Here is a 10890-nt window from a genome sequence, read left to right as displayed (position 1 = left end):
CCTGCAGCCATGTCCATCAATGTCACGTCCCCAAGGCTAAATTATCAGATCTTCCTCCTCCTCTCCCTCATTGTACTGTACATATATATATATATGTGTGTGTGTGTGTATCAGAAAGTTGACAGAGTGCGAGACGTTGGTTTAATGTAACACACTCGCTCTGTGCCTTCCGCCCTCTCCCACATTACCCTCTCTTTCCAACTCCCACCACCCTGCTCTCACATGGGCACCGGCCACTTGTTTTTTCCATACTTTACCAACCGCAAAAAGGAGCTTTTTTGTTCTTGAATAGCTCTCTCATTGCCATGGCAATCCAGCAGAAAGAGAGCGTGCTTTCTCCGTCTAGGGCCTCTTGGATGAAAATAGTAAGTCACGACAGGGCTTTCTTTAAGTGGCGCTGAATCTGAGAAGTAAGTCGATGCAAATCTGGAGCTGGCCGCCGCCGAAGGCAAAGACGAAGCAATAATGTTTTTGCCCGTGTCTTTGTGTGTGGGGGTGTGTTTGTTTCGTCTGTTAGCAAAATATGTCATCAATCATTGCTCGGATTTCAATGAAACATTCAGATAGCAGTCATTGGAGGAATTTCAACAAATGATTTCTTTTTGGAGTTAACCTAGTTCAGGATGGCCGACACTGCCAAGCAATCTTAGCGAACACAAAAATGGCTACACCTCAGTCAGTTTTACAGATATTGGGCTAAAATTTCGTGTGGTAGTAGTTCAGACTGATCCCCAACATATAATCTGAGCAATAATTGATTGTGTGAGATCTGTGTTTAAAAGTTTGACAATAACTATCGGAGTCAACTCTGTTTGTCTGTTTGCAAAATATCTCAAAAACCACTGAAAAGATTTTATTGAAACTTCAAAAAATGAATCATTGGATGTACATCTACAACTGGTTAATGTTTGAAGTCAACCCAATTCAAGATGGCCACCACACCCGGCTAATCTTAGAAAACACATAAATGGTTTAAACTCAGCCAATTTTGTAGATATTAAGCTAGAAGTGGGTGTGGTGGTAGCTGAGCGTTGTCCTCAAATTATACTTTGAGCACAATGCACTGTTCAACATCTTCTCTTATAACTTTAGCATTAACTGTTGGAGTCAACCCTGTTTGTCTGTTAGCAAAATATCTCACAAACCACTGGATGGATTTCAATTACACTCTCAGAAAGTCATCACTTGGTGTTCATCTACAACAGATCAATTTTTGGAGTCAACCAATTTCAAGATGGCCACCACAGCTATTCAGCCTTTGCCTACACATAAATGACTAAAACGCAATGAATCTTACACATATTGAGCTAAGATTTGGTGTGGTAGTAGCTGACAGTCATTCACAACACATACTCCAAGATTATTCGAGAGCACACGAGATATATTGCATAGGATTGTGCACAATGTTGTTCTCAATGTTTGACCAAAATAACTATAAGTCTGTCATTTCTCAACATAAGATTATCTTAGTTTAAAACTCTGGCATGAAAGGTGGCGGGCGATATGCATTCCTTCAATAAATGCTTGGCCTTTAATAATACATTTGTTTTTCTTTAATCTACCAACATCACTTTTTTCTAAGTCCTTTGCTTCTTCTTCTTCTCGGACATCATGTTGATCTCCTCTTCCCCCAACATCTCCCCTCCTCTCCCCCGCCATCACCCCACCACCGCTCGCTGTGGTAATCCCATTACTCATGTGTGAATACCAGCTGGGGAGGAGGGGAGACATGGAGGGAGCAAGTGCAGCGAACGTAACTGTGTGGAGGACCCGCATCTCAAATAAACGAGTCAACTTTTAAAACATTGCAACAATCATCAAATCGAGAAATAAAATTTGAAGTTGATTAACAAAAACAACAATGTAGACATGAAGAAATCCATTATAAGTGGATGAGTAAAAGCAACTGTGCTGCAGATGAGAACTTTTTGAGAAAAAGTCTAAACTTGATCTATGTATTCATACTGAAAGAATTTATTAAGCAAAAAAGTTCACATTTGGAGCCTTGAGGGTGAAGGCTTTTGACTGACTGTCAACCAAGAGACAGTTGTCCTTGTTTTCTCCTGTTCTGTATAAAAATATCTGTGTAATTTGCTGAGAGAATTCTTCCAACACATTACCTACAGTAGGTATCACAAATGTTATGTAAAACTTTGAAAATTACAAGTTTTTTCCTTCTGCTTTTCTTGTGGTTTTTACACAAGAGCGGGTTACTGTTTCTCTGTGCCATTTTTACTTGTCTTGTAATCACAGATATGTTTAATGCTAGTGGTTTACCTTCAACAGCCCAATTCCACGCTTCCACCATGTGCACTTTCTGAGAAACCTGTGGGGTCTGGAGAGATTTACATCCAATCACAAGGTTTAAGCTAAACCTAACTGGTGAGTAAGAAAGAAAAAAAAAGAGGGAGGGAGGAAATAACAGCCTTTCAACTCAAGACTCAAAAAAGACTAGAGCTACCTAAAACTGGGGTCAAACTCCTTTTTCTGTCCTAAAAAAACAACCAGAAGACATCTTGCAAGTCTCCACACAATCTGTGTTTAACCAAAACAACATTAATTTCATGATTAACTGATGACAGACCTCCTTCCTTTTCCCTGATCCTGTTTGTGGTGTTCATGGACAGGATCTCAAGGCGCAGGCATGGAGAGGAGTGGGTCCGGTTAGGGAACCTCGGGGTCTCGAACTGGCTCTATGCAGATGATGTGGTTCTGTTGGCGTCTTCAGGTTATGACATTGTGGGGACTGCACCCGGGTCACAGGTGAGTCTTTGCCAGAGACAGAAGAGTTTAATTATCTTTGAGTCTTGTTCATGAATGATAATAGAATGGAGCAATGGACACATTGACAGATTGGGTCCACATTCACAGTAATGAAGGCAATGCTCCGGCCTGTTGTGGTAAAAAAAAAAAAAAAAGAGCTGAGTCGAAATGCAAAGCTGTCTATAAACTGGTCCAGCTACTGCATGTTCTTACCCTCACCTGTGCTCACAAGGTGTGGCTCATGACCAAGATAAGATCTTGGATACAAATGACTGAAATTAGCATTCTCCGTGGCTGGGCTCAGCTTTAGAGATAAGGTGAGCAGCTCTGTCATCTGGAGGGACCTCAGAGTAGAGCCGCTGCTCCTCCTCATCAGAATGTGGTTCAGGCATCTGATTAGGATGTCTCCTGGGCACCGCCTTCTGGAGGTTTTCTGAAAAGTACCATTGGGAGGAGAACCCACCCCCCGGACCTGCTTCCTTCCTGACTTGACCATGGATAAGCTTAAAAAAAAAATTAAATGGATGGATGGTGTGTCTGTTGAAAAACATGTGCTGTGGCCTGTCACCAGACTGTTTGCTTGATGCTTCAGTGGCGGATTTACATTGTGTGCTGATAAACTTGATTTAACCTGGTGGCCACAAGCATGGAAGATAAATGACAAAGGCTTTGTTGACATGCAAACTTCTGTTGCAAATCAGGCCAATCGTCTTCCCCGTCTTTAGTATTTGCATACAGACAGTTCTAAGCAAAGATCTTGAACCACACCTCATTTCTTTTGATTTCCACTCCAAAGAACAAAGCTTTCTAGTAATTTTGAAAAGTGTTCTAAAAAAAACACTTGTTTCTGGTTTTTCAGAAGTCCTTGAATGTTTTTTTTTCCCTTTAAACACTGAGTTCTTTTTTGTTGTTGTTCTTGCTTGTTTTTCTACTTATTTTCAGTCCAGCCCTTGTACCTGACCCTTTTCAGTGCAACAGGGTTTTTTGTTTAAGCCACTTAACAACGTTGACTGACCTCTGATTCATTTAACTATAGAAGAGGTAACTTGGGATAACTTAAAGTTGTGTATGCACGTAACAGACAGCTTTGCAAATAACCAGTTATTAATGGTATCTTTTGTAACAACTTGTAGCACAGACAATTTGGTCCCATTTTAAGGTTGAGTCTATAAGGAAATACCCCAAGTAATTCATTCTGATATGTTTAAATTGTAGTTTTGTACCAACAAAGTAATTCTTAAAGCATTATGAACCAAAATCCTCCTCTGATGATCAACTGAGGGAGTCAAGTGATTTTTCTTTTATTTTCTTAATGACATGACTCTGTTTATGTTTTATGTTTTCTTCATACCTTTATACAGTTTTTTAGCTTTCCCAGTTTTGAAGATTTTGTTTTAAAGAACACAGCATGTTCAGATATGCCAAACAGTCAGGACCGGACTGTAAAATGACTTTAAAAGAAATCAGCCAATGTTTCAAAAGGCAGAAAAATAATTGGAAGAGTCGGATTCCTTGGATGCAAAATTTAAATAAATGAATGGAGGTCTGAGATGTTTGAGGCATGTTTGTATTTGTACTGATGATCATGTGAGGGTTAAAAAAAGTGAGGGACAGAGACACAGTGAGTGATGTGTGTCTCTGTCTTCGACTGCTGGACGTGCGAGCTTGAAAATAAACAAGTTCCCTGAAGACAAAGAACCCATTGACTCCCTTATTCCGTCTCCCACTCCCTGTTCTCCACAGCTTTGCTCTCTTTTCCTGTCTCTCCCTCTCTGTCTTTTCGTGCCGTTTCAAAGTGATGTGAGGTTGCAGGGTGAGTAGGCGGAGTATTAACCGCCACCCTGCTGCACTTGTTGTCCTTCTGCTGCCGGCTCTCTCTCTCCCTTTCTTTTATCTGCTCTGCTCTCCGTGTCTCCTAGTCCAGTTTACTGTAACCTAAGAAACGTAATTCTCATTAGTTCAGGCTCTCTTTATGAATACTTTAAGATAAACAGGGGTTAGAATCACACACTACCAAAAGGTGAAAGAGGACGATAATGCTTTTGCTCGTGTTTGTGCGTGACTGCTTATATGTCCAAAATATCTAATGAACCACTGGACAGATTCTATTGAAACTTTCAGAAAGTAGCCATTGGGTGTACATCTACAACTGATTAACTTTTAAAGTCAACCCAATTCAAGATGACTGCCATAGCCAATTGACATTAAGAAACCCAAAATGGCTTAAACTTAGTCAGTTTTACAGATAATGACCAAAAATTTGGCGTGGAAGTCGCTTAGGCCCCAACAAATATCTGAAACACTAATAAATTTTGTCAGAATACTGTATAAAATTTTGCCATTAACTATTTTGAATCAACTATCTGTTTGCAAAATATCTATGAACCACTTGACCGATGTTAATGAAACTTTGAGGAAGTAATCATTGGATGCACATCTACAGTCGATTAACTTTTAAAATCAATGCAATTTAAGATGGCCGCCACAGCCTACTGACCTTAGAAAACACAAAAGGCCTCTAATTCAATCATTCTGACAGATATTTTGATTACATTTGTCGCTGAAAGTCATTCACAACACATACTCCAAAAGCTACTCATTGTGTGAAATCTTGGCCTAAAATTTTTGAAGTCAACTTTGTTTGTCTGTTAGCAAAATATCTTATGAACCACTGGACATATTTTACTGAAACGCTTACACAGTAATTATTGAATGCACATCTACAACTGTTTCACTTTTGGAGTCAAACCAGTTCTAGATGGCTGCCACAGCTAGTCAACATTAGCCAGCACAAAATGACTAACTCAGTCAGTTATACAGATACTGGTCTAAAATTTGGTGTGGTAGTAGATGAGAGTCATCCTCAACAGGTACTTTGAACATGACTTGCATTACTGCATGAGATTGCACATAAAGTTATTTTTAAGGCTTGACCAAAACAACTACAACATCATTAAGTCATCATAAGATGCTTTTAGACTAAATCTCTGCATCAAAGGTGGCGGGCGACATGCATTCCCTCAACAAATGCTGGTTTAGTGTCAGTTATTTACCTGGAAGTCAAGTCAAAGATAGTGGTAATGTGTAAATAGAGAAGTAATAAAGGAGGAAGTGAGTGTGTGCTCATGCACGTCTGTGTGTGTGTGTTTGTCAGTACATTCACTCCCTTCACCAGTGGTGTGAATCATCAGATGCACTGTGTACATACTGTATTACACTTCTGTTGGCTGTTCAACGCCCCGTCAAGGAATTATAATCCTGCTTGGCTTCCTCTGGTTGCAGAAATCAGGTTCTGCATGTATATGCAACATGCAGTGTGTGTGTGTGTGTGTGTGTTTGTGTTCACGCTGCCTGTGGTGGCACTGGTTAGTGGGCTACCACACCCATTGTCCACGGTAATTACACAGACTCAAGCCATCTGCGTTGCAGAGCCGCAGTCCAGAGGAAACCAGTGTGTGGGTTAGTGCTGACTGGATACAGCTGCAACACTGATGTACACAGAAAAAAACATGTTGAGGTTTCAAGTTGCTCCGTAATTATACTTTAAAATATATGTTAGTTTAAAGTAACTGGGAACAAACCCAATCATGACAGTGGCTTTTACTCTAAACGATGTGTCACTCCACTCATCAAAGATGAAGATGGGAGAGGTTGGGGGGGGTTGAATCTATAGGAAAGACATTCGGGGAACTTCACACCCACCAAACTGTGAATGTTCTCATACACACAAACACTGCGGTGACAAAATCTCGGCTCTCCCCTTTCATTCTTTTTGTCTTTCTCTGCAGAGCGTCTGTCTGTCATTCTGATTAGGAACGGACAGGGTCACATATAGCGAGGGGGCGGGGGGGNGCTGAAAAAAAAAGGGCGGGATGGGAGATAGAGGGATGATGTGGAACCAATAACACAAGGCTCTTCTGTGATACACATACAAATCATCAGGCTCACTTCCATGCATTTAATCCAACGGCTGAAAAATTTGCATTTCATTTAAATAAATAACATGAGAAACTGTCGCTACAGGTGTGGAGGAACATCTTCCGCTACACTGCCAAAAAAAAAAAAAAAAAAAGAAACTTTTCACACATCCTTTGCTTTGTTTGACAAATGTGTCACCACTGCAGTGGTATTTTGGTTGCTGATGAAACTGTGTGAGCTGCGGCATTTGCAGATAAAACTATATTTAAAAAAAAAGCCCTTTTGAATCATCTCAAAATTCAATTTGGAATATTTTCAGGCATTTTAGATGAAGGCGTCACAAAATGTGTAACTAGATTTAAATAAAATGTAACATTATGTAACTATTAATGTAATGAAAATGTAAAGCAACTGTCTATTTTCCAAAAAAGTTAGGACGTTGTGTTAAAAGTAAATAAAAAGAAAATGGAATGATGCAATGATCTAGTAAATCCATTTTTTTCACAACAGAACATAGTAAACAAATCAAAGGTTTAAACTAAGTAAATGTACCACTTTCATTGTTTTGTTTTTTTTTTAAGAAAGAGGTGATTTTGAATTTTATGTCTGCAACACATCTCAAAAACGTTGGGTCAGGGCAACAAAAAGGTTGTAAAAGTCAGTGGTATGAATATAAAAACAACCAGAGGAGCATTCTGAAACTAATTAGGTTAGTTGGCAACAAGTCAGGAAGAGCACTGGGGATAAAAGGAACATTTCAGAGATGCTGAATATGTCAGAGGTAAAGATGGGCAGAGGTTCACCAATCTGCAAATAACTGTGTCTAAAAAGACTGGAACACTTTAAGAATAATGTTCCTCAACAGAAAATTGGAAAGATGTTGAATGTCCCATCAACCACAGTTCATAACATGATCAAAAGTTTTCAAGAATCTGGAGAAATCTCTGAGCTCAAAGGAGAAAACTGAAAGTCAGAATGTATGTGATCTTCACTGCATTGAAAACAGGTCTGATTCTGTTCTGCCTAGACTCAGAAGCACAAATCATCTGTAAACACAGTTCATCGTTCCATCCTCAAATGCAGATTAAAACTCTGTCATGCAAAGAGGAAGTCAGATGTGAACAGCATCCAGAAACGTTCCCGTCTTCTCTGAACCAACGCTCGTTTAAAATGGACCGAGGCAAAATGGAAAACTGTTTTAAGTTCCCCGAAAACTATTGTTGAAATTCCTTTTGGAGCCCACGGACGCCACAGACCATCCGGCCTGTTATCAACACAGTTTAAAATCCTGCCTCTCTGATGGTATGGGGATGCATTAGTGCCTCTGGCATGAACAGCTTACGCATCTGGAAAGGCACCATCAATACAGAAAGGTTTATAATGAGAAGTTTGTTTTGTCAATGCTAAGCTGATTACAATGCAAAGATTTCTATGAAACTTTTGAGTTGTTTTAAAACAGCAGTAATACACTGTGGTCTTGGCTGTGTTCCAACTCGCCATTAGCTCATCAGTCCAGTCAGAATTCTTCTCTTTTCAGAGAACCCCATACTTAAAGATCTGTACTATTACTTTAATGATGTGCAGTATACTAAGTGACAATTCTGCAACCCTAAAGTTTCAGAGATGTTTTTATTTTAAAACCAATAAACACAAACCAGTCTGTATGTGTCGCAGCACAAACGCACAGTAGGTGCTTGACTTTATTACTAATAAGCTTAAAATACAATTTAAAATCTAAGCGATCGCTTTTAGACATACTTAACACACAGGTCACAAACAAACGAGGATATCATTAAAAAAAGTTTGTCCGTATTTTATATTTAACAACATAAGTACTCAAAAGTAATTTTATTTTATACACCTAAATATCAAAATAGAAAGCCCTCATGACTAATTAGGGTCTAAATTATAAACTCATTATGATGACTGTGTTGCAAATATCCATCTATTGGAAAGTAATTTTTAAAAAAAAGTAGTAAAACAATAACAACAAAAACTATGTGTTAATTGGAGGACAAACATGTTATTTTCTTCTTGTGCCTAATTATGTAGTGGACAACGAGGTCTTGTTCGTGTCTGATTAAGGTCAAAACCACAAACTGAAAATGAGCTCAATTAGTGAAATTTTCAAAAAAGTCTTTCGTCTGAGCGGCCAGTTGTAACGCACTGGACAAAATGAAACTCCCTTCACAAGTCCATCAAGTAGCTAAAAGGCTGACCCGAGGAGAAGAGGTGGGAGACAGTGTGAGGGTGGGAAGGAGATGGAGGCATGGATGGAGAGGTGGAAGAGGCTGCAGCAGGGGGAGGGGAGGAGGAGGAGAGGTGTGAGGGTGAGCGGGTGGACGTTATGTGGTAGGAGATGACAAAGCATTGTAAGGAGGAGGATGGACATGGGTGGGAGAGACAGAGGATGTTTATCAGCGTTCAGAATGTACTGTGCTGTAGATTTGTCTGTAAATGTCATCTACAGCACTTGAGTTACAATAGAGCGTGCTCAAACAAGTCACAGGTAAGCACACCATGCACACATAAAGACACAGGATTATCTAACAGGGGGAGCCATATGTCCACAAAGCACAAAATATATTTTTATTCAACTATCATTTCCCCCCTTGCGTCACACCGAAGCTTTTCCTGTTGTGGCTCCGATTTCTTCTTGCTTATTTCTCCCTCGAGATGCCGAAGAGCTCTTCATCTTATCCAGTTAAACGTACGCCGAACAAGTGAAAACATGATCGGAAACGGTTACGAATGGGGTGAAAAGGGGAAAAGTTCAGTGCTTTCACCGACGGCCCCATTGTCAGCCTAAGTGTGAGAAAACGTCGTGCATGTCTGTCCCTGTGGGCTTCCTGCTTCTCGAGAAGACAGAACAGGACAGCAATTCCTATAAAGCAAATGATTCAACATCCAATTTGAAGGTTTTCTTTTAGTTTGGCTTCTTATCAGGCAGAGCAGAGTCGGTTTCCTGTGCCTGTCAAAGAATGGGCTGCAAAGGGAGAAGAAATCCTGTTTGTAAATCACACCTCAGGGACGCTGCTGTTGTCAGGGGACTCTGTTTACTTTGTTTTACTACCACTGTCTTATCCTGTTGACAAGGCAGGGCAGTGGTGTGCATCGCTGATGTAACAGCGCTGTCAAAAATGCCCCTCCACCCTGCAAAAAAACCCCCAACAAAACCAACACACATGCTAAGCCTCCATCCTGTGCAACCAGGTGCCAGTGTGCAAGGAGGTAAAAAAGAAGGAGATGCACTTCACCTCCCATGATTGACGCCTCACCCACTCACTATCAGCTCAAGAGGAAGCAGAAGGTCAGTGTGTTCGAGGTGACGGGAAACAAGTCTGGGTTTAACCTCTCAAATAAACAGGTCGCGCTGAACATCTGATCGTGTGAGAGTTTTACAATCTACACTTCATATGCAAATATACAGCATAGAGCACAATGTGGCTTCTATCCGATTGTCAGGCAGAGGCTGGCTTCATCTTTAGGACAACCTATCTATCTATCTATCTATCTATCTATCTATCTATCTATCTATCTATCTATCTATCTATCTATCTATCTATCTATCTATCTATCTATCTATCTATCTATCTATCTATCTATCTATCTATCTATCTATCTATCTATCTATCTATCTATCTATCTATCTATCTATGACGTTTACCTTTAGTTGATTTTATTTAGTGATTACCCTCATAAAACAGCTAAAAGTTTAGTAAGATAAACTTTGATTAAATAAATAGGAATTAAAGGGATAGTCTTGTCATTTTTGAAGCGATGTTCTGTCAGTAGTTAGCTCCTTATTAGTTGTGGCGTCAGTCCTTTTTCCTATGGGCTCGACATGGTCCTATTCGGGTCGACCCGGGGGGTTCAGAGGCTTTATTGGATGATCCTCCCTGCTTCTAGCTTGGTTCTTAGGACCAAACCTGGTTGAAGTTCCAAGCGAGCCGCTCCAAGCCGACTGCAGGCCATTGATTGACCAGGGATCACGTCACTGGATGAGTCATGGCCCCGACTGCTTCAAAACCGCCATTTTCTACAGCCACACCGACTTGCTTTTATCCAACTCTTTTGTAACATAAGCCTTCTAAGCCTTCTCTGGGTCACTTTGAACTTGTTTACGTCTAACCATAGACTGAGAGTTTGAGGCATATCATGACCTCGATGTCCTCCATTGTTGGGTGTCGCCAAAAAATAACATCAGAG

Source organism: Kryptolebias marmoratus, linkage group LG16 (assembly GCF_001649575.2).
Source record: "Kryptolebias marmoratus isolate JLee-2015 linkage group LG16, ASM164957v2, whole genome shotgun sequence".
Lineage (NCBI taxonomy): Eukaryota > Metazoa > Chordata > Actinopteri > Cyprinodontiformes > Rivulidae > Kryptolebias > Kryptolebias marmoratus.
Note: the sequence above shows the minus strand (reverse complement) of the source record.